Source organism: Mirounga leonina, unplaced genomic scaffold (assembly GCF_011800145.1).
Source record: "Mirounga leonina isolate KUSES-001 unplaced genomic scaffold, KU_Mleo_1.0 Mir_175, whole genome shotgun sequence".
NCBI lineage: Eukaryota > Metazoa > Chordata > Mammalia > Carnivora > Phocidae > Mirounga > Mirounga leonina.
Window position 1 is genome coordinate 25,800,200 of NW_023270453.1, and position 23,224 is coordinate 25,823,423.

Below are 23,224 nucleotides of genomic sequence, written 5' to 3' on the forward strand. Positions count from 1 at the left end.
TGGACACTGAACATAAGGTCCTATGACTAGCACACATCTCAGTGCCTTGAGCACGAAACACAGCAGTAGGCAAAGAGTGCTCGCATGTCTGTTGGTTGAATGAATGAATATAGTTCAAATTGTGTTTAGTTGAATAAGCCTGGAGCAGATTAAAGTAAAATAGTACATCTGCCTTAAGTGAACATAAATGAGAAGGATAACTTTTCCCGCTTCTCTAATGTTTAGTGTATGCAGTCTCTTTGTGCAGTGAACCCTAAATACCTAACATTTATCCATTTTGTTTCATTCCCTGGTAATGCATTAACACTAACCATTAGGTTACTGTTACAAACAAGAAAACATAGCCTATTGTGTACGTGTTTTAGACAACACTATAAATCAGGTTTGCCTTATTTCAAAATCTAATTCAATTACAGAGAAACTATACCTTGTGGACGATTAAACTGTAAATTGTGGGTGTCCACTGGGTGATTAGCTTACTAAATGTGTTCCCTGCCATAACTTACCTCTGTCCCTTTTGTATATTGTCCATGCCTACTCAAGGATAGGAACATTTCAGCAGCCATGCTCCACATTGAAGGATATCTATGGTGCATCTCAAACTTGGAATATCTTCTTCAAGGGGATACCAAAGCATCATGCAAACTCTTACGAGTTATCACGCTTCTCTAAGTGGAAAAGTCCACTTCATGGATCTCTCTTTTTCTTTTGCCACTACTCAGGTATTGGAATTGTGAAATGTGACCTTTCTTGTTTTCCACAAAAATAATCTCTATGCTGTCTCTTCTAGGTCAAAGCATGAAGGCTAAAGGCCTTGCCTTCTCTCTGATGAGTTTCTCAAGAAAGCAGGCATTGTGCTTAGGAGTCTTTGAGATGCCTATGTCTGCATTAGAAACCCACAGCAGCAAGTAGGAATGCTTGTTATCAGGGCTTCTTTTGACTGACCCAAAGCAAACAGCAGAGGAAAGGGGTTTGAGTTCATTCACTGCCTCATTGTTCCTTTAACACATATTTATTGAGTGGTGCAATGTGCCAAAGCCACTTAAGAACTGTAACAACATAGCTGTGTTTGTCTAGTTCTTCACAGCTTATAAAGCAACTTTCTAATAATTCTTTCATTTGCTCCTCATAAAAATCTCATGAAGTAGGCAGAGAAGGAATAATCATAGTACATTTAAATTGCCAATGATATTGTACATTAATTTAGTGATTATTACATACCAGGGATTACTTTATACACTGCACATATGTTGTCTTATTTAAGTTTTGAATGAATCCTCTGAAGTGGGTGCTATTGTAGGGTTCTTCTTCTTCTTCTTCTTCTTTTTTTTTTTTCATATGAAGAAACAGGTCCAAGGAAGCTCAGTGATGTATCAGTGATTACACAATTACTAAGTGGCCGATCCTGGATTCAAACCTAGGATGTCTGCCGTCTAGAAGTCCATGCCCATAATCCCTGAGTATCTTGCCTCCCAGCACTGGAGCTTGGATTTGCTATCTTCCAATATGGCTCTTTCCTTGACATTGGAATGCTCTAAGGAATTCATTCTGGCTTTAGGGAGTTGTGTTAGTGGCAGAAAACTCAACTCCTGAGATTACAACTGTTTTATTTTTTTGGCCATTAGAAATTAGAAATCTGGGGCACCTGGGTGGCTTAATCGGTTAAGCATTCGACTCTTGATTTCGGCTCAGGTCATGATCTCAGGGTTGTGAGATCAAGCCCTGCTCCAGGCTTCTGCTTGTCCCTCTACTCTACTCCTCCCCCTGGCTCATGCACTTTCTCTCTCTCTCTTTCTCTCTCTCTCTCTCTCTCTCTCAGATAGATAGATAAAATCTTAAAAAAACAAATTAGAAATCTCTGGAGGTACTATTCTCTCAGAGAAGGTCAGAGAGTCCAGTAAAAAGAATCTAATTTTCTGGGACTTTCAGGAGTACAGCAAAAGAGCAGAAATTCAAAATAATAACAATAATTTAAAATCTCTCCTAGTTTCTTAATTTGGCTGTTTTCAAAAGGAATTTCTTGGGTGACATAGACTGTGGTTATTCTATGCACATTTATCCACATACTTCCACTTTGGCTTGAATAGCTCTACAAAGTGACCTTTCCAATAATTTGGAGGTTTGGGGTAATTACTAATAATAGTAATTCTTCATTTTGCAAGGAGATCTACTCAAAGAACCTCCCTCATCAGCATTTTATTTGATTCTCCCAACCTTTATGTTAGAGTAGATATTTTCAACCATCTATTTATAGATGGAGAACACCAGAAGATGGAAGATACTGTGGATTTTTATTTGAGGCATGTATATCTCTCCTTGTGGTATATTGACCATAATGCTTTACTCCCTGTATTATGCATCCATCCCTGCCATGGGTTAATGAGCAGAGTGGACGTCTTCACCCCTTGTCTTTGGGCTTGGCCATGTGACTTGCTCTGGCCAATGGGATGTTAGCAAATGTGGCCCAGTCATAGGATAGACATTTCCTTACACAGGGGGGCTTGCCCTTATGTACCTCTGCCATTGTCATGGCCTGCCTGGATAGCTGCTCTTTTTTTTTAGCTTGGGGCCCACAGGCTCAGTCTATCTTAATAGAGACCAAATTGAGCACTGTTACTAAGCCCACATGTGGAGCACACATGAATCCAACCTCTGATGAGGCTAGCCCAGCCAGACCTTTGGTTTGAAACAGAGCCAGATGAGCCCAGCCCAGATCACCCAGTCTCTAGCCATGCCAGAAGCCTGTACTCATAAATGAATGCCATTTTAAGCCACTGAATTTTGTGGTGGCTTGTTATGTAGCATCATTGTGACCATACTAACTGATACACTCTCATTAGATGTGAGCTCTATGAAGGCCGAACTCTGCATACTCCTCTTTATCTCCAATGTGAAACACAGGGTCTAACAGAAACCAAATCAAGTACAATTATTATTAAGTGCATGGAGCTTTGATCAAGACATACTTGGGTGTGCTATTATGTAGTAACTGTTAAACATTCTGGCATCATGGTCATCATATGGGTAGTGAAGATAACATTCTTTACTTCATAAGATTTCTCTCAGGTTTGGATAAGATCAGGTACATAAGTGACTTCATATAGCAAGCACTCAATAAAAGTTAGCTTTTATGAGCATGTCCTCAAGTAATATTTGTTGAATGCATTTTACTTATTTAAAGTGCACAATCCAGGGGCACCCGGTTAGCTCATTTGGTAGAGCATGAAACTCTTGATCTCAGGGCTGTGAGTTCAAGCCCCATGTTGAGTGTAGAGATTACTTAAAAAATGAAAAAAAAAATAAAGTGCACAATCTAATAGTTTTAAGTGTATCCACATAGTTGGACACCATCACCATAATAATTTTAGAAACCTTTTATCATCCCCAAAAGAAACCTCATACCCATTAAGCAGTCACTTAAATCCCATTTTGACCTCCTTCAGCATCAGGCAGTCACTAATCTACTTTCTGTCTCTATAGAGTTCCCTATTTTGTATATTTCATATAAGTAGAATCATAAAATATCTGATCTTTTATGACTGGATTCTTCCACTTAGCCTGATGTTTTCAAGATTTTCCCATGTTGTAGTATGTATCAGTACTTCATTGCTTTTTATTCCTGAAAAATATTCCATTGTGTGGATAATACCACACCTTATCCATTTATTAAGTTGATATGTATTTATGTTGTTTCTGCTTTTTGGCTCTTATGAATTAAGCAGCTATGAACATTTGTATACAAATTTTTGCATGGACACATGTTTTCATTGCTCTTGGATATATCGTTAGGCTTGTAAATGCTAGGTCATGGTGACTCTTTTTTTTTTTATTAAAGATTTTATTTATTTATTCATGAGAGAGAAAGAGAGAGAGAGAAGCAGAGGGAGAAGCAGGCTCCCAAGGAGCAGGGAGTCCAATGCGGGACTCGATCCGAGGACCCTGGGATCATGACCTGAGCCGAAGGCAGACGCTTAACCATCTGAGCCACGCAGGCGCCCAGTGACTCTTTTTTCTTTAAACATTTTGAGGAACTACCAAAGTGGCTACACCATTATACATTGTCATTCATAGCAGTAAATGAGGGTTCCAATTTTTCCATATCTTTGCCAACACTTAGGATTTTTTTAATTCTATCCAGTCTAGTGGGTATGAAGTAGTATCCCATTGTGGTTTTGATTTGCATTTCCCAAATGACTATGTTGAAAATCTTTTTATTCTTATTGGTCATTTGTATATCTTCTGTGGAGCAACGTCTTTTCAGATTCTTTGCCCATTTTTAAACTGGTTATTTATCTTTTTAATATTGAGTTGTAAGAATTCTTTATATTTTCTTGATACCAGTCCTCTATCAGATTACATTTTCAGATGTTTTCTCCCATATTTTGGATTGTCTTTGAACTTTCATGATCATATCAATTCCAGCACAAAATTTTTCATTTCTTTGAATTTCCACTTACCTATTTTTTTCTTTTGCGGCTTGTGCTTTTACTATTCCATCTAACAAGACTTTGCTTAACCCCAGGCCATGAAAATTTACTCTTATGTTTTCTTCTGAGTTTCATCATTTTAGTTTTTAAATTTAGGTCTGTGATCTATTTTGAGTTAATTTTGGGGAGTTTGGTGAAAGGAGGTCGAGCTTCATTCTTTTTCATTTGAATATCCAGTTGTTTCAACATTGTTTGTTGAAAAGGCTATTCTTTCACCATTGAATGGTCTTGACACTCTTGTCAAAAATCCATTGATCAGAAGTGTAAGGTTTTATTTATGAATTCTCAGTTCTATTCCATCAATATCGATATATTGGTCCTTAAGACAGTGCCACACTGTGTTAATTACTGTAGCTTTGTAGAAAGATTTGAAATTGGGGGTGTTAGCACTCCAACTTTGTTCTTCATTTTCAAGATTGTTTTGGCTATTCTGGGTCCCTTGTACATTTCTATGAGTTTTAGGATCAGCATGTCAACTTCTGAGAAGAAAAAGGCAGCTGGAAATTAATGGGGATTGTATTGAATCTGTAGTTTAATTTGGAGGGTATTTTCATCTTGCCAGTACTAAGTCTTCTGATTCGTGAACATGGAATGTCTTTTCATTTGTTTAGATCTTTTTAAATTTCTTCCAAAAATGATTTATAATTTCATTGTAAATACTTTACACTTCTCAAGTTTAATCCCAACTATTTTATTCCTTTTGATGCTATTGCCAATGGAGTTGTTTTTTAAGTTTCATTTTCAGTTTATTCATCGCTAGTGTAAAGAACCACAGCTATTTTTTTGCATATTGGTCTTGTATCTTGCATCTTCACTGAACTTGCCTTTTTTGGGGGGGGGGGATTACCTCAGGGTTGTCTATATACAAGATCTTTTCATTTGCAGATCGAGATAGTTCTACTTCTTCCTTCTCAATCTGGATGCCTTTATTTCTTTTTTGTGACCAATTGCTCTGGCTAGAACCTCCAGTATAATATTGAATAGAAGTGGCATGAGCTGACATCCTTTTTTTTTTTTTTTTTAAAGATTTTATTTATTTATTTGAGAGAGAATGAGAGAGAGCACATGAGAGGGAGGAGGGTCAGAGGGAGAAGCAGACTCCCTGCTGAGCAGGGAGCCCGATGCGGGACTCGATCCAGGGACTCCAGGATCATGACCTGAGCCGAAGGCAGTCGCTTAACCAACTGAGCCACCCAGGCGCCCATGAGCTGACATCCTTATCTTGTTCCTGATCTTAGGGAGAAAGCCTTTAGTCTTTGACCGTTGATTATGATGTTAGTTGTAGGTTTTAATGGATTCCCTTTATCACTGTGAGTAATTTCCTTTCTATTCCTAGACTGCTGGGCATTTTTATCATGAAAATTTGTTGGGTTCTGTCAAATGCTTTTTCTGAGTCTATTATTGAGTTGATCATACCATTTTTGTTCCTAATTATCTACCCTCTCTTACTTGCTATGCTCTTGATTGTCTAACCTGTCCCAACCCTGCCCATGAGACCTTTGTGAAAGGCCTGCAGCTGGGGCGTCCCAACACTAAACAATCCCAAACGAAAGACCAAGTGCAAGGTTCACTGCTTTCAAACACAGAAAGACAATTACAGATTTGATTTTGTGCCCACTTTTTTTGGTGGGGGGAGCACCTAGGAGGTCTTGGCAGTATGTGTTATCTTGACTTTTTTTCTGCATGGGTTGGGTTCTAAACAGAGGCCCAGCATGGTGGAATTACAGATATGAGGTACTGGGCTCTGTTAGCCAAGAGCCTTTATAGAACCAGGTTGCTCTACTGACATTCTGTCTTTTCCACAGTTACGTTGGATAATATAACGAAGTCCTATAAAATTAAAATCAAGTTTGAAATAAGGTTTGTTAATTACAGTATTTAACTGTTGTCGTTATTGTTTCCTTGGAGATTAATGAGGTGAGTTATTGTAACATAATTAGGCTATAGTGTATCTAATCTCTTACAAACCCTTGCAATTCACTGTTGTTCCAGTATCGTTTGAAGGTTAATTTCACTTTGCTGGTATAGATTTGGCAATGTGCTTTCTATTGAAATATGTTTTTAATTATATTTGAAAGTCATTAGTCAAGGGCTCTGCTGGGCTCTTCTGTACACACTTGCCATGGAGAAATCCAGATACAATTAGACTCATCATGGTCATCCATCCCCATGCCCAGGTACCCCCAGGGGGATTCACTGCCAGATGGTACTTACCACCTAATATAGGCCTTGGTTTGGCCCCAGGCAGGCAGTTTATTGGGGGATCTTTGGGAGAAGTCCCCACATGGCATTAGGTCTGCAGGTCAGCATACAAAGTGGATCCTTAGATGGCCTCACTCCTGCTGTAGACTTTTTCAAACACACCTAGGTCTTTCCCACTTTAAGGTTTCATGGGCACCACTCCATGCTTAGAATATTTCTTACCTGTCTTACTTCTGGTCATCCCTCAGGTCTCAGCTTAAATATCATTCCTTTTGAGCAGTCTCCTAGGACTCAGCTCTCCATCCCACTAGTATCAGCTCTTCCTGTTATCGGCCCTCATTTCACCTGAGTTTTCCTGTGTGGAATTTATTACTGTGTGTAACTGCACATGTTTTTGTTTGATTATCTATTTGATATTTCCCTCCTCACAAGGTAGAAGCTCTGTTTGCTCATTGCCCTCCTCACAAGTGCATGGCACACATAGAAAACTCTCAGGTGTAGTGGTTGAACAGATGCATCCAGGACTGGCTTGCAAATCTCTGACATCCTAACTGCAAGAGACCCAGTCTCAGCTTTGCATTTCTTGATTGCATCCTAGCTCCTTCCATGCTGAGTGACCGAACTGCTGCTTACTTCACCCTTTCTCCTGCTTCAGTTCACTCATTTGCCACACGGGAGATGCACACAGGATGTTCCTCACAGGGAATGAGGTGGATCACAAGGCAGATATTCACCAAGGGCCATTTCACATTTGTCTGCAATATGAGGGACTTGGGCTGGATGGTGCTGTGGTCTGACTTCTACGACCCTCAGTCTGAGATTGAATAGACGGCCCACAGGAAGCTGTGGAAGAGACAGTGGTATTAGCCACCCTATGGACCACCCAAGTCTGAAATCTGGTGCTAGACTGGCCTTGCTCCATTGCTTTCTCTACAGCAAAGCAACTCCTACCTGGACATCTTTTTAAAGAACTCAAGTCAAGTGAGGTATTTTACAGTGGCTTCCATTTTTAAAAATAGATACTGCTTACAATACTGTTTGGGAGTGGCCAAATTCAGAGGAGGAGAATATTGGTGTTGATTGCTCCTAGTGTTAGGAAAGCCATTTGTGTGTGTGTATGTATATGCTTGTATGTACGCACACATGTACATACATGTGCATGTGTGTAGACTACCCACCATAGGAATGTATTTCTCTTTCCCACCCTGTTGTGGAAGGACAGAAAATTGTGCTTTTCATTGCAGTCCTACGTTTGTGAAGTTCTTTTCTGAAGGATTTCATATAATTTGGATAAGAGCCATTCTTTGGAGCAGTGACCTAAGCAAAGGCCCAGAGAGTGGAAAAGCTCTGAAAACAAGGCCTGTGTGTAGGGTAGTTGTCAGAGAGTGACGGGGGCCCTTGCCCACCCAAAAGTCTCAGTCAGATTGTGGTTCAAATCTAGCTGTCCTGCTGTTTGGGGAGGCGATGCTGGGGTGTAGGCATGAGGCGTCATTGCAGGAGCAATCTTGATCTTTCCCTGGGTCCGTGTGTTTTCATCTTCAGGGAGGCGCAAGGTAGTGTGGTGGCTAAAGCAGGAACTCTGGAACTGGATTGCAGGGGGTTGAATCCTGGATCCATGTCCTAGGTATGAGAGCTTGGGGAAGGCATTTGACTTCTCAGAACTTCAGTTCCCTTAAGTGCAATTTTCTTGGGGTTGTTCTCCCTGTCCTCTGCCATCACACAGAGCAGTGGGTGGAATGCTAGAAAGTGAGGAGAGAGGATAGTTTGTGTACTATAAGTGCATGGCACCTTACTGGATGTTTTACGTCTTTTGGTTTATTGAATATTCACACCAGCCCACTGCAGTGTCAGAGATCATCGCCATCCTGGAGAAAAGAAAAGTTATTTAGTGCTTATCTTCCCTTCAGTCTTTCTGAGAAAGTTCTCATTGGGTTTCACACGGAGTTCCTCTGATCTGTGCCATGTACATGGAGTGAAATCAGCATCATTAACATGGCATTGGAAGCAAAACATGTATAGGCTGGGTCTGGGGGAGACCAATGATTGGGAGGCATGTTTGCTCAATTCTGCCCAGTGAGCGTGTTCCATACTGGATGGCAAACCCCAGTCTGATCATTGCTTTGCTTTCCCTCGGGAGGTGTCAGAGTGGAGTGAGGGCAGACAGTTCCGATCCTATCCCTAAAACTAATGAGATATCTGGGGCATCCTCCATGATGCCTGATACACATTGCAGAGAAAGATAGTATGTTGGTTAATGAGCATGGCAGAACAGTTCCTTGTGTTATGAACTCCCTTGCCTAAGATAAATCCCTGTCTTCAAGGACCTCTTTGTGGGTCTGTCCCTTGAGCTGTAAGAATGACCATATGATCTCCGTTTCCCGCACAAGGACACTTGGAGAGGCAGTTCAAGGTCCACAGTCATACAGCTGGCACGTGGCAGAGCCATTTGAGCGCCTGTGGCTTGCTCACCTGTCAGGACCAGCGATGTGGCCAGCTGCCATCACTGTCTGGCATAGAGCCTGTGCTTCCCAAGGACGGCACAACCAGCTGCCTTCTCCCCCAAGCAGGGCTGGTCTAGGATGCTGGGTCTCCAGGTCCTCAGCCTCTTGGCTGGCACCTGGCCTGATGAGGCTGCAGGGTGTAGCGGGTTAGCTGTGCACGGGAGCTGATTCGCAGCCCTGGCTTCACAGCATCTAACCGCATACAAAATCACATCCCTGAGGCTGGCCAGCAAAAGGTGACTGTCCTTAGAGGGAGACCTTCCATTCTATTGTCTTTTGACCAACCTGAGTCCTGCTTCTCCCAACCTCCTCTGTATTTCCTCTACTTTATTATTTTTTTTTAAAGAAGCCTTTTTCTTCAGGTGGAATAGCTTTTTCTGATTTAAACTCCTTGGGTCCCAGTTTAATTTCCCTTTGCTAACGTGCCATATTGGCCTTTGCAAATCAATCAGTTTTGTCATAGTAGATCAGATGCCTCCTTGAAATGCAGATAAATTGCCCATTATAGAACCATTGTCTCCCAATTCTGAGATGTATTCAGAGAACTCAAACAGATTTGTCAGGCTGACTTTCTTTTCATGAGCCATGCTGTGACTTGCCCTGTCTAAATTAAATACTGCTAAATGGCCTCGACCATCTAAACCTCCTCTTTGACTGGCACCTTGGATATCTTGCACCACCCCACCTTGGACAACAGCTCCTTCATTACCAAGGAAACCACCAGCATGTCAGGACCCTGGCCTTTTTGATCCACCCACCTTCGCTCTGCAGTAGTCCTACTTGTTGGGCCAGCCCCATACCTTGAGGTCGCCAGAGGCAAATTCTCTTCCACAGTAAGCCCTGAGAAAAGAGCCCCAGGCAGGTCCATGTGGGGGGGTTTCTGATGAGCTCCTACCACTGTGTGCTGTTGGCCCCCTCGCCTTCTCCCCACTTAGAGCAAAGTTCCAAGATCACCTCAGTCCGCCCACCCAGACCAAAAGTACCTGAAATACACCTTCCTATAGATACCCAGACACAATACCATCTTTCACCTTAAACCGATGATGACAAATAGAGCCAGTGTAAACTTTACCTGCATAGCCCTGGCTCCTATCCAGTGTCCCCAATGACAGGTGAAAATCCTGAAATCAGCCCAGGACTTTCAGGATCCAGCTATAGGGCAAAAGGGTCAGGGAGGAAATGATATATGTTGAGAGCTTGCTGTGGCTGAGGAATGTAACCAGCTGAACATAGACTTTGGAGACTGGCTGACCTAAATATGTCACTTACAAGCTGTGTGTCCTTGGGCAAGTGACTTAGGATTTCTGAGCTTCAGTTTGTCAGGGATACTAGTACCTTCCATGGAGATGCTTAGATGATAGGAGGTAGTATGTCTGTGGTTATTTTTCAGAGGTTGCTATTATGTGTCTATCAGCTGAAAGAAAAATAAGAAGGCACCACCACATCTCACACATTGGCCTCAATCAGTGGCCCATTATCTCATCTATTCAGGTGTTTAATGGAAGCTCCTCTCTCCTGTGGACCTGAGAGCTTAATAAATCTAGAATCCTCCAACCTGCATCAGTGAGTTAGGCATTCCCTTGCAAAGGCAGCCTCATTGCAGCCAAGAACAGGGTCATATTTTCCCCTTTCTTCATATTCTAATGAATAAATGATATTCCCATTGGTTATTTATCTACTTTTAGAATTTGAATGGAATTCTGATAATTATGGCATTTCACCGTTTGATAGGAAATTGGCACCTGCTGCATGGGAGATAATAGTCCAATTCAGCATCTATGAAATATGGAATTTTCTGCTAATTCCTGCCTTGAAATTTGTAAATCATCAGTGGAGTTGGTTATTAAAATTCAGGAGTTTAAAGACCTGGAGCCAAGAGGGAGCAGCCCTTCTTCATTAAAATTATAGAAACTAACAGTGACTGCCGGACTGAACACTCTCAGCCCAGGAAGGCTCAGAGCCATTTAGGAGCAAGAAAGGTTCTTAGTAACATGATTATCCAGGAGGCTCAGCCCACAGATAGGAGCTAGCTGGCTTTGGGGTGCTTGTCAGAATTTGCAGACATGAAGATGGCCGCAAGTCATAGACTAAAAGGCACAGGCTTTGGGGTCAAGCAGGGCATGGCTGGAATTCTAGCTGTGTGTGATTTGAGGCCTCTCTGAGCCTGTTTCTGCACTGGTAAATTGGAAAAAAAAATGCCCCTTTTGGTAATGAATAAACTACTTTCTGTCTAATCTTTAAATGAATCTGAGATCCAATCTATATATTTCTCATGCATCTATTTAACAGTGATTTACTACCAATCCCCTAAGGGCCAGAACCTCTGCTGGAGGTTGAGGGGTACCATGGGGAGAAAAGCCAGGCTGATTCTCTAACCTCATGGAGACAATTCATTAAGGATGGGGTTTTAAGTCTTCAACTGTGTCTTCTTCATTGATCCTGCATGAATGTGAGGATTTTATTCCAGAAATGAAAATAAAGTGTACCTTTCTCCCTGATTGAGGGGAATGCCTGCCTGCAATTAGCACCCAGAAAGTTAACTTGAGGACAACTTTTTGGGATACTGGAAATATTCCATGTTTTTATTGTGATAGTAATTTATATAACTATATGTGTTTATCAAAATTCATCAAACTATACACTTAAACAGGTACTTTTTACTATATGTAAGTTATGACTCTATAAAATTGACTTAAACCCTCCAAAATGCCCCTTTTTGAAATGAAACAGGCAGTGGGACATACTGTAGGAATTTGCTAGACCTAAAGATTTCACTGACCAGGAACTCAGAATTAGGGGGAAAAAAATGGGGACTAACATCTAATCCTACACTTTGACATGTAAGAATATATAAACACTTCCAGCTGACACTGAGTTATGCAAAGGGCTCATATACTCTCAGCTCTGGGTGGGCCCAGTCCTCATCTGGTAGAGGTGGTCGAGGAAAGCTGCAGGGGGGGGGGGGCAGCAAACCGTCATAAATACTCATATCTCCCACTAATTCTGAGATCACATTCAACATGTAAATGGCCTCTCTTGTCTCCAGCCCTAGAATGTCCTTCCAAGCAGCAATGGTGTTGTCAATGGAATAGCTGCAGCAAGGTGACAGTGTTCATGCCTAGTGGATTTCCTGGTCTTGGTCAGGTTAAGGAATCAGGCTTTCATGCCCAGAAAGTGTTTGAACTCTGCGTGGTCACTTAATACCTAAGGTCAGCCCTCATGATGTTACCCTTGTCTGCCTGCACTGACTTCTCCCAAATGGCCCCTCTCTCCTTCTTCCCTCACTCCCATTCCTTCTCTCTTGCCTCCCTCTCACTCTTCTCCCCTCTTTCCCATGCTCACCCTTCCCTACCAACTCTATCCACACTCATCCTTCCCCAGGTACTTCCCTGGGCTGTTTATAGCTGGAAGAAACATCTGCTTCCTCAACCCCTGCCTATTTTAATGTACTTCTTGCCTCCTGGGGCATGCTGGTTGGTGACTCCTCAAGTCGAAGACTATCTGCTTTACTCCCCCACTGAAACCTGCTTTCCACTGAGCCCTATGGAAACTTACCATTGCAAAAGAAACCCTTGGTAAGGAAATGAAGTAGCATTAGCTTTTGATCTTCAGCTGAATTGATAATCTTACTTAAGTCCATTGAGCTCAGAGCCAGGCTAATGAGACTCAGGGTGCACTTGCTGACATTTTCTTCATCAGTGCCAACATCCAAACTTGCATGTGGGCGACCCTGGGATAACTTTATATCCTAACTTCTATCCTGGACAGTGAGGTCATCCCAGGCAAGGATGATGTATTATTCTCTGCAATTGCAGGACTTAGCACAGGCTCTGGCATGTAGCTCCATTGAACTCCATGCAGTTGAACTCAGCTGAATTAAACTAGCCACAAAAAATGAGGAACGAAAAAGGAAGCTGTCTTCAAGAAAGGTGCACCACGAGGGAAGTGTGTATAGTCCACAGTGGTGGGAATGTTGGGGGCCATTCCTTACAGTGCCAGTTTGTCAAGTTTTCCTTAGGTCTTTGGTTTCCACACCTCATGCTCCTATGGTCACAGAGATACTGGCTTTGCCTAGAAAATACTGAGGGACCATCTTTTAATAGCATCCTTATCTTAGTTTAACTAAAGGAAGTACATGGTGTCGGGGGGATGCCTTCACACCTTTCCACGTTTCATGGTTCCCATGGCTTTTACTCAAACCTAGGCAGTGCTAGTCCTGAAACTGCATAACAGAGAAGGACTGTTCCCTGGCTCTTCTCTTCTCAGTCACACCTCAGCCTCCTCCTAACAAAGGCACCCTGTAGCCTTGGTGTTAGAGATGCATCTTTCTCCTCTTGAAGCGGCTTATTCTTTTCAAAATGCCTGGGAAACGACATCTCTTCCCTTTGCTGCCCCTCTGTGATCTCCTCCTTGCTTCCACCTCAACCTTGCCCCTGCCCTGATTACTAAGTACGACAGTGTCTGCCAGCTGAGTAGAGGACCACCCAGTTGTGAGTGTAATGGGAACATGCATGCACCTTTCAGGAAACTGTGTCCATGTTCATGTCATGCGTGTGCACCAGGTAGGTGAAGGCATGAGCAAGTGTGTGCTCTTTAAAGCTGGGATGTTATAGTGAACTTCCTGTGTACAGATGGAGCAGTGACAAAGGTGTGCTGGGCCTTAGAACCCACAGAGGGATTCTGGCATCCACAGTCTCATTCATTTCACTTAACTACCAGCTATGATAATGAGGAAGGGCCATGTGGTTACCTATAGTCCAGCGGAGTGGCTCTTCACCCGTCTGTTGTAAGCCTGGTCACCCAGCACCCCGCTGTTCATTTCATGCTGGGGTGAAGTGAACTCAGCATTTAGGAGAGATGCTGGGACCTGTATTTGGGAAAGTTCGGGGTCTAGGGCTTTGAAATACTGGGCTGCCTCCTTTGTTTCAGAATCAGACATGTCACTAAGCAACACTCCCTGAGATCCTTCCCACTTTGCTAAAAGTGCACCAGAGTAGCACTGGGGGGGGGGAGGGGGGAGGTGCGATTCAGCCACCCACGGCCATATGGGGCCACTTCTTGTCCCAGCTTCTGCTCCCTCCTCCCCCACACCCCTTCCTGCTTCCTGGTGAGAGAAGGACTCTGGCACCCTGTTTTCTAGGTGGCCTGGAGGGAGCAGGGGAGGGCATTTGATCACTCTGGGAAGAGTTCAAGATGAAGGCAGTGGAGGTTTTTAATTTTTTTTTCTTAATTTATTTTTTAAACAGCCTCTGTGTATCTCTCTGCATTTTCCTGTGCCAGTGTCTCTCTGACCGTCTGTCTCTGTCTCTTTCTGCCCCCTCCCCTCTCTCCATCTGCATATGTCTGTCTCTCTGTGTCTCTGCCTTTCTCTCCATCTGTTTGTGTGTCTGTGAATCTGTCTTCCTGTCTCTTTTTCAATTGCTCTCTCTCTCCTTCTTTCCCCCTCCCTCCCGTTTCCTTCTCCTCCTCAATGTCTCCCTACCTTTCTGTCTTTGATTCTGTCGTAATAACCCTCTCTCTTTTCTTGGGCACCTCCCTGGTGAAACAGGGCTGACAGTAGTGGGTATCTTACATTTCCCATAATTTACATGGGGTCCAACATGTGTCCCCTTTCCATTGGATGCCTTACTTCGGCAAGCAGTGTAATCACACAAGATCTGTATCATTAAAAAAAAAAAAAAAAACGACTGTGGAAAAAAATATTTTGGCTTTACATTGCTTAGTCTCACCCATGCTCCACAATTTCCCACATTATCCTGCCCCTATTTGGCTCTTTATCCTATTTTTTGTATGTCAGTAAATCTATGTTTCTCACTAAGTGAAGTGTGCTTGGAGTTTTCCTTCCCATCCCAAATTTCCCTTATTATAGAACTCAAACCAGTGATTATGACTGCAGAACTCTGTGAATAAACTAAACACCACTGACTTGTACACTTTAAATGGATGACATGTATGTGAATTATATTTCAATGAAACTTTTTTTCAAAGTAAATCTAAAGGAAGCATGAAGCACAATCTATTGTTTTCAGTCCAGCTTCAGATTTTCCGCTGGAACATTTGAATTTGGGGGCTTCCACAGCACATGGCCCAGAATTTATTTATGGCTCTTTATAAATGTATCACAGTGAAATGCCAGACATTAACTTCTTGCTGAAATCAGCTGGCTAATCTAAACCTTGACTAGAGGGGTTTCATGGATATCAGTGTTAGAGCAGAAAAGCGAGGGAAGATGGATGAACTCATGGTAGGATTGGCTTTCCATGGGTTTTCTCCTCTCTGGCAAAGACATGCTAACTCCTACTCATACCAAGTTTAGAGAAAGTTCCTTTTTGCCTTGCTCCCCAAACATCCTGAAAATTTTCTAACAGTTACCAGGCCTTAGTGTCCTTGGTTTAAGTAGATGTTTTCTCCATTAGACTGTATGCTCCTTGAATGTGGGAATTATGTCTCTTTCACACTTGGTAGGTATGAATAATTGTTTGAGCAAGGGGAGATGGAAGGAAGGAAGGCAGGAAGAGATGAATGAACAAATGAATATAGAGGTATCATGAATACAGAGGAATATGGACATTAAGGCTGATCCCAATCAAGTATTTAACATCCAACATGTATTTGTTGAGCACATACACAGTATTCTGTGTGTCTGACACTATTTCAGGCCCTGGGAGCCCAACAGCAACAAAACAGTCAAGAATCCCTGACATCATGGAGCTTGCATTCTAGGAGGGGAAAGAAACACAATAAAAATGAATCAGTAAATCACAGGGACTATTAGAAGGTATTAATGTTACAGCAAAACAAAAAGCAAAGGAGTGCTGGTAAAGAGGTGTGGCCATTTGCAAAACATTTTTCCTTGGTCCTTATCTACCTGCCATCCCCTGTAGGGAAATGGAGCTCTAATATAGAAGGAGAGAAAATTGGAGAACTTTCCATACGACAGAGACAGATGCCCATGCTTTGGTGTTTACTGTGCACCTTAAGATGTCAAGCTAGGAATTCCAGGAGTAAAAAAGAAGACATGAGGAGCTGGGACCAATATCCCTCTTGTTGTAGAAAAGAGCGTGTACTTGGAAGCTAATGCCCCGAGTTAGAGCCCAGTTGAGCACTCTCCATTCCATCTTTGCAAGCACAAACCTTGGCACAGTACGAAGGCAAAAAGGATAAGAAAAACAAATTGGTACAAGTCACAGCTAGAGACAGAGAAGGTGGGATGAGTCTAAGCTGATGACAGGCTGCAGGAAGAAGGGTGTGGCCAGCTGAGGGAGGGGTCAGTGATGCTCAGCAGCTCTCTTTGAACTTGGTATTTTTCCACAACAAACAGAAGCCCAAAGCTTGTTGGCAGTGGAGCCACATCCTGAGGGTAGAGAGGGCAGAGCAGCCGTGCGGAGCTGGGCTGGGAGGAAGCAAACACAAGGGGAGGAGGCTGACTTTCAGGACTTCACAGTCTGGGGGCTACCTGGAGAGCCAGGGCCAGTGTTAATATTCACCGGTGCCCTGGCAATCAATCATCAGAAGTGAGAGGAGAGCAGGGCAGCAGGTCACCAAACATGGCGTGATCCCTGGAGATTCCGAAGGGGCTCTGCCAAACACGTGTGCAGCAGAGCCCCCCAGACAGAGGCTGGCTGCAGTCAGTCTTATAACAATGATAATAGCATTAGCCAACACTTACTAAGGACTTGTTTGTTGGATACTGTGCAAAGAACATTATGTGGATTATCTCACTCATCCTCAGAGCAAAACCATGAATCATTCTATCATTTAGGACTCATTTGGTTACAAGTGACCCAAAACCAAACCTCAAATGATGAGAAGCTGAAAGAGAATTTGTCAACTCATGCAACTGAAAAATCCAGGAGTATCTCGCTTCAGGCATGGCTGGATCCAGGGACTTAAACCATGTTCCAGGCTCTAGTCTTTTTCCTAATCTCTTTATTCCTCTTCCCATTTCTTGGTACCATGTTCAGACAGGTTGTCATGGTGGCAGAAGGGCCACACTCTTTTCAGGATGAAATCCAGCAGGAAAGTATCTTTTCCTGTCCCCAAAGTTCCAATAAGTATCATGGCTTCTCATCGGTTTAGATGGAGATTCACGTGCCCATCCTTGAAAAGATCATTGTGGCTGCAGCGATGCCTCTGTTTACCACATACTACCCTGGAGGGAAGGGTGAATGAGCAATCATAATGCATTGAAATGGGGGCTCAAATGTACATTAGGGGCAGTACTGAAAATAGGCTAATGTAGGCGTGTGGTAAAAATAAAGATGCCCACACCCTGATGCTATTCTCACCTCCATTTTGTACATGGGGAAACTGAGGCTTGGAAAGGTGGAGGTTGCTCATCCAGGCAAGTCAGTGGTGAAGCTGGGACAGCAGCCAGCGTCATCTGCAGCCACTTCTGTTCAACTAACCCCACGACTAGTGCCTCACCTCCTGCTGCTTACTTCTGTCCTCTCCCTCTTTCCGGATTTGTCCTTGGAGCTGCCAAGTCACTTCAAGACACCGGGCGAGTGTTAGGGTCGCCCTGAAGACAGCAGGAGTTGTCACGAGGCCACAAACCCATCAATCCTGTCCGTTCCAGAGGACCATTCCCAAGGCAAAGGGTCATTGATGTCATCGTCTCCATCTTCTTTAATGCTAATTACTTTTTTTCCCACGTCAACATAAAAATCATCTTAAATGTCCTCATTGAAGCGGATGTGATTTCTGACCACAGAATCATCAACTCAGCCTGGGAAAGACTTTCAGGGGAGAAAATGTTCTCTGAGCCACAATGGCAATTCCAAGTGATTTAGAATATCAAGTTTGTATGATTTTTAATCATTAAAGGAGATATAAAAACATATTTTATACACAATCTTTGATCTTACATTTATTTTTATATTTCTCTATAACAATTTATTGCGATGCATATATCACCATTACATCAGACATTTATGGCTCCATTAAAATTCAATGCCACCATAAATTTGGGCCGGTTAAAGTGGTGACATTTGTAACAGCTTCCACAAGGACATATTTTATATTTAAAGTGAAACTTTGAGAAGAAACTTTGTTAAAGAAAAAAAAAAAAACATGTAGGGTATGTAGGATAGGAAAGGGATATGAGAGTCTCCTGCTATCTAAAACACCTAATGCCTACCCTAATACCTGCCATATTAAGAAGCTAGACTTTTGCTAAATACTAGGTGTGCTATTTCCAGCATTTAGGGATTAACGGGAATCATATGATAATGCTATCATTGACTAGAAATACTGCGCTCTGCCCAATCCTTTGGCAGCCTGAGACCTGGGAGAATTTCAAAAGTAAGAGAAAATATTAAATCAGACTTTTAAACAATGCAGTGTCCATGTAATGAGAGGTATTCTGATTCTGGAGCATAAGAGTTTTCAGGGAGTAACAGGATGAGGGCCTTATGTTTTTCTATCATTTGGTCCAAGATGGTGAGGTCCAACTCCTTCTGGGAAGTTTGAGGCTTCCCTTTTTTTCTTCTCAATCCATCAGAAGGTATTAGAGCAGTTTTTGTGAGCCCAGTGCTTTTATAAATCATTTGGAACAATAAAAGTGGGGATATATTTCTTGTTCTGAAGGAAATTTCTATACTCAGATGCCCTCAAATGAAAGCAACCGTCCTGAGCACTTTTATATCCTCAGGAGCCACAAGAATGTCTGACATACAGTAGGTATCCAATCCTGTATTCAACTCATTGGGACTGTTGGACAGGGTATCTACAGAGAAAGTTTTGGGCATTCAGTGCCCAACTGGTCTTGACTCAGAGTCCAGTTGTACCAGACAGAAGAGGTGTCTTATAAGACTTCAAAGAAAGAAGGGTGAGGGCCTGTGTGAGCTTGAGAAGGGTTCATGAAGCATAGGGCTTCAGGTGGGTACGACCTGACCCCCCATAAGTAGGACACAGGGTAGTCTAGGCTGAAAGAGCCTTGAGGGCTGGAAGGAAGGTGAAGTTGAGCTAACTCAGCCAGCATCATTATCTGTATGATAATAGAGGCAACAAATACTCATCTAGCGCACGTTGTATCAGACAGGATGCATGCTGTGCATAACAATAAAGAGAGGGAAGGACTATTACCATTTACCATTAGCCTAGTCCTCTTCTAAATGCTCTTCTCTAATGAACTTATTTTAATGTTCCAACTCCCCGAAAGGTAGATGTTCTGTTGTTTCCTGGCTGGAAAGAATGGAGAAAGGGAGTAGATATATCGGTTATAGATACATTCTCTATTTCTCCAGACGTGTCTCTGATCACCTGAAGAAATAGAAGCTAGAGCACTTACATCCCAGGGGTAAATGTGATTGAGGCATTGGGTGGGCAACTTTTGTTCTCTGTTTCTACTGGCTGATGCCACTTGTTGTGGGTTGTAATCAAGTGCCAGCAGGGGCAATGCCAGTGAGACCAGACAAATTGGAAGTTTCCCATACCACATAGCACCCATCTAGCACCCATGCCCTTGGGACTCAATTTACATTTTTATAAGATCAGACCACTTTGGTACTGTACTATGCACTACAGGAACCATAAGCCACATGTCTTCCCAGCCCTTGAAACATGGCTAGTGCCACATATTATTAAAATGATAATAATTTTTACATAGTGGGTTAAACAAAACCTATTTCAAAAATAACTTTACCTATTTGTTTTTGCTTGCTTTAATGTGGCTACTGGAAAATTTAAAATCCCATGTGTAGATTGCATTGTTTTTCTGTCAGCGCTTACTTAGTATTTACACCCCTTCAGTGGAAAGGGCATATCTTATGAAATAGAGACTTCTAAAGGGCCCCTTCATCTTACCACCAATTTCTGGGCCGGGGGCTGCTTTATTATAATAATTTCAACCACATCTAACTGATGACCACACCCTGAAAACAGGCCTTTGCCTATGTCATGCTCTCCCTCTGTGTTCTTTCCTGTTGCCTGTCCCCGTGCTCACCTATCGTGCTCCTACACATTCTTTAAACCCCGTCTCAAAGACTGCCTCCTTTTTGTAGCTGCTCTTTAATTACTTGTTCTGTCCTCTGGGGGCCCACAGCACCTTGAACCCACTTTCTCTACTATGACTCTGATCACCTTGTGTTTTAGTTATCTGTTCACAAATCTGTCTCTGCCACTGCTCGTGGAATCTCTTGAGGTCAGACACTCAATTCATCCTAGGCTGCGTGGGCTCTTTGGGCTGCCAGAATGATACGGACCACAGAAGCCAGTTGTATAAGTCCCCACAACTTTCACATTCAGTGGCTTCATATCAATAATTTGAAATTGGCCATAGTGGAGTATTTACACTGCAGGAATTGGCAAGCAATATAATTTGGGGCTTTTATGGCTTGTGAGGTGGGAAGAGCCATTTATCAGCTCACACAGATCGGAGGTAAAATGAAATCAAAGGTTTTTGTCACCCAGATCAGCCTCAGAAAATGGTGGTCATTTTTCCTGGGATTAGGTGACCTGGATGTGAAGGAGCTCTCTCTGTTGGCTGTAATATTTAGACTGTGTTAGAGAAATGATGGATCAGACTGGGTGATAATAAAGTTTCTTCCCAGCTCTAAAATTCACTGATTCTGAGCATTATGCATATCATTGGCAAGTTATTATCTGTATTAACATTAATAATGCCTTACATTTGTGAAGCTCTTATCTTCCTCCCCCTGCCGTAGAGTTTTCATATCCATTATGTCATTTGACACCTCTGTGAGGCCAGTGGGCAGATACCCTCTTCACTGAATAAAGAAGTTAGTATGTCCAACATAGACTTCTGCTTAAAATCAAATAGATACATTTAGTTGTCCCTGGCCTCAGAGGGGATAGAAGCCACAGGGTGAAGGTGGAGCATAATGTTCTCAGTCCAGGCAGGATGGTTCTGAGGGTCAGAGAAGGCAAGACACTTAGCAGAAGTCACACGGATACAGGGTAGCATAAAGCCTTGACCGTCCTAGGACTGCACGAAGGTGAGGAACATTTGGTGCGGGTAGTGGTCCAGAAGAAGTGAAAAATAGGGTATCTATATAATATCAACTATTCTAAAGGAGGAAAAAAAAAAAAACATTGACTCAAAATTAACAAGGTTTATCTTTGATCCCAAACATTAGAATATTAAAACCATTTGAGGGCCTCCCTTCCATTTTCCATTTTCACCACTCACCAAGCTGTTGGACCCTCATAATTATGGCACTGTGCTTTCTAGGAGGTAGTCTGCTTCATCAGTCACAGAATCCTTTTTTCCCTTCAGAGAGAATGGCCCCCCAAATCAAGAATGAGCAGGCATTTTACAAAGGTTTCAGAAAAGGCTGGTAACTCAACTCTTTGAGTTACATCTGGTAGACTGGAGAGGGGAAGCAATATGGATTTCATGAAACTACTGAGTAATTTAGACAAGTTTGGATAAAAAACTTCAGACGCACTCTACTTTGGATCCATACAACTTTGAGATGTGTATTGTATTTCAAAGTAAACTGAAAGAAATTAACAAGAAAGGAAAACTTGCACAGAACAGTTTTCAAAAAAAGAGTGCAAATCTGTGTGTTCACACACTACACTTTAGTAATGGCTTTTTTTTTTTTTTGGTACAGCTCAGTCTTCATAATGTGCTTATCAAAATTCTAGAAATAAAGATTTTAGTGCCATTATATAGAACATTTAAGAGAAAAAAATGTTGGTGTAAGTTGTCTACAAATTCTACACCTTGTATGCTACTTGTTGTTTTACTGTTTAGTCTCAAAAAATTTAGAATATAAATGCACAGAATTTAGGCTGCATTTTTCATTTGAGAAAAGAGTTAAAATTCTATTTCCATATTGCAGAGAGAATTCCTTTAAGCATATACATTGGAATTGCTTCTCTTCCCAGAACTGTCTGTAGGACCTCTCCCCTAGTGGTATGCTGGAGCCAGCTTGTCCTGGCCAGTGAGAGCTGATGGTTAAAATGTAAGGAACTCTGCCAGTTAGTTTATGTCATATCGGCAGCTTGAAATTGGCCATAGTGGGAATATTTAAACCATGGAAACTAGAAAATGCTACAGACCAGTGATTTCCTCCACCTGCCGCCCTGAGATCTGGTTATTAAGCATTTACTAGCACACTACTGCTATTCTCAATATAAGGTACTGCTCCATTATATCATTCAATCTTATTTAATTTTCATATCCATAAATAAGTAGAGAACTGTATTGAGGTCATAGAGTCTTAATAGGAAATCAAAGACCTGAACCCTGTAGGAAAGCAGGAAGAATATGGATTCTCTACTCATTGCCCATTATTCTGTAGGTATATGATAATTATCTAATGTCAGCATGTAGCCTTTTTGATTCTTTTTCTAATCTAGCTTGATGGTTTTAGTGAATGAGTTAATGTACAAGTGTTACTAATGCAAAACCACATGTGTTACACTTTATGGGAACCTGTGGGTTTTAAGGGTAACCTTGGCCATAAATTATTTTGCTGGAGTTGGCGTAACATGGTAGTTGAAAGCCAGAATACTTAGTTTTGAATCTAGGGTCTTTTATACACAAAGTACTTAACCTTTTTAAGCCTCATCAGTAAAATGAGGATAATAATGGTAACTTACCTCTAAAGTTCTTATTAAATGTGTTAATATATGTAACATTCTTAGTAGTATCCCTTGTACCTAGTTAGTGCCAGTGTGTGTTAGCTATCATAAAGTAGGGGAGTCTAGGGGTGCATGAGTGGCTCAGTCGGTTGAGCAGCTAACTCTTGATTTTGGCTCAGATCATGATCTCGGGGTTGTGAGATCGAGCCCCACGTCAGGCTCTGTGCTGGAGGTGGAGCCTGCAGAAGATTCTCTCTTTTCCTCTGCCCCCCTGCCCCGCTCTCTCATTCTCTCTAAAAATAAATAAATAATAAAATTAAATAAATAAATAGAGGGGAGTCTTTTAGTTGATGACTCTGGCAGCTAAGTGAGGATTAGATTGGAGCCAAGACTGGGAGAGTCTTTCTTTTCTTTTCTTTTCTTTCTTTTCTTTCTTTCTTTCTTTCTTTCTTTCTTTCTTTCTTTCTTTCTTTCTTTCTT